This window comes from Octopus bimaculoides, chromosome 11, assembly GCF_001194135.2.
Source record: "Octopus bimaculoides isolate UCB-OBI-ISO-001 chromosome 11, ASM119413v2, whole genome shotgun sequence".
Lineage (NCBI taxonomy): Eukaryota > Metazoa > Mollusca > Cephalopoda > Octopoda > Octopodidae > Octopus > Octopus bimaculoides.
Genome location: NC_068991.1, coordinates 64,334,844 through 64,337,147, shown reverse-complemented (window position 1 = coordinate 64,337,147; position 2,304 = coordinate 64,334,844). Strand labels below are relative to the sequence as shown.

The following is a 2,304-nucleotide window of genomic DNA, read 5'->3' as shown; positions in this document are numbered from 1 at the left end:
CCAGATATAATAGTGTATAATAATTTGGTTACAAAAAATTTCTTGGAGAGAAAACGTCGAAGGTTACCCATGGGTCAGAAATCCACATTTCCTTCCAGAGAGATTTATATGTACACACACACACACACACACACACACACACACACACACACACACACACACACACACCTCACACACTCAGATATGCACATGCATACATTCAAACATGATTAGGAACTGTACAATTTGCTCTTACTAAATACCGCTCAACGCATTCGTCGACCCGATGTTACATTTCTTCCATAACCTTCTGGGTTACTGTGATTGCCTTAAATTCAGTGTATCATAGGTGAGACATCAGCAATACTGTCATAGTAATGACTTCAACGATGCTTATTACATCGACGTAAATTTGAGAAGCGGCCAATTCTAACCACTTAATTGTTCCATACGTCAATTATTTATTAATAAAGGCATTATTAATACAAATTCATGGAAAATTGTCATCATATACAATAGAATACACAAGTGAAAAATAAGCTAGACGCTGTGCACACACACATAGACACGCTCACACTTTTACATGCATGTATGTTCATATTCTTTTACTTGTTTAAAGCATTGAACTGGGTTCATATTGGAGCAGCATCTTAAAGTGTTTCGTCGAACAAAGTGATCCTTGCATTAATTTTGGGTACTTATCTTATTGTCTCTATTTCCGAACAAAAGGGTGACACACACCAACACTGGTTGTCAAGCATTGTAGGAGGAGAACCACAAGCAAATAGGTTTACATATACATATATATATTCGATGCGATTTGATACAGTTTACGTCTGCTAAATTCACTCCTAAAACATTGGCCAGCCCGGGGTTATAATAGAAGACACTTGCCCAAAGTCCCACGTAGTGGGGCCAAACCCGAAACCATGAAGTTGGGAAGCAAATATGTATGCACATCTAAATGTGTGTATATAGATCGGGAATCGTATCTAGAATCTTTCAATCTCCTAATCCTGTTTCTGTTTCAGTTTATGTACTATTAATATCCACCTCATTATGTCAGCTAATATTTGTATATCAGTCCGCTTCTCTTTTGGTTGCTCGTACAACTAAACAAATATAGAAAGGACATTTCTCTTGTCTAACGGGTTTCCTTCATTCCTCGATATCTTTTCCTTGCTAGAGAGCATGTCTTCCACAAAACATGACGGTGCTCATGACCCAGTTTATTCCAAGATATGTTCACGGTCTATCTCATGTACTACTTCATCAATGCAGGCAACTGTTATTATTATTTCCCCATGCTTGATGTATATTAGTTAAGCTTCTAATCTGAACGACAGAATGGACAATATTATTACTTGGCATACATTGTACTTCATTTCGAATGACATGCAATGGCTGCGCCGCAATCGCTGTCTCAAGCTTCCGCTTATCAAACTAACCTTTCTCACACTAAGATTTAGTTTGTCATTTCCTTATAGCTATTATCATTACTGATTACACGGCTTAGATGAGTAAAGTGATTGATTTGCCTGGCCTCAACCCTTTGATAACGATAGCGTCCGGCAGTATAATTGGTTCGGATCAAGACTTGACTGATAAGGAAGTGTTTAAAGAGCTGGATGAAATGTCATTGATTTTCAACCTGAACATTACACCTACACCAAGAAGTACATACCTGTAGCACAGGAGACAAGCATACAAATATTAACAATCAAAAATGATTTAATTAACATATGGATATTTTTGGATGCAGCCTTGCGGTTCAGAACTTAGCCAGGTTTACACACACACACACACACGCACACGAACACGCACACACACACGCACACGCACACACACACACACACACACACACACACACACACACACACACACACACACACACACACACACACACACGTTGTGTATATGTTTGTACGCATATAAGTATATATGCATAGGATTATGTATAGCGTAAAGGTGTATGTGTGAGCATACAAAGAAAGACAGATAAAGTGGTGGGGGAGCGAATTAATTTGCTCGATATTCTAAAGGCTATCTATTAATTAGGTTGCCTCTCATAATTAAAAGCTTGAAAGGTAGTAATAAATCGAGAAGTACATGTTATGGATCACATTAAATGATTCAACATTTCAATATAGATGGTTATATGCTTTATTCGGCATGAGGTTTTCATGTGAATTCATTTGAAAAGTTCGCACAGAGCGAAACGTACGATGATCTGTAATAAAAGATTTTGATTTATTATTATTATCATTATTATTATATATATATGTGTGTGTGTGTATGTGTGTGTGTGTGTGTGTGTGTGTGTGT

The 2,304-nt window shown here is 37.4% G+C and overlaps 1 protein-coding gene across 1 annotated transcript in view; it reads left to right on the top strand.

Annotated features, from left to right (window-relative positions):
- LOC106883843 (squidulin) overlaps positions 1–2,304 on the top strand; it is a 195,676-nt gene that overhangs the window by 114,828 nt on the left and 78,544 nt on the right. The window lies entirely within an intron of this gene.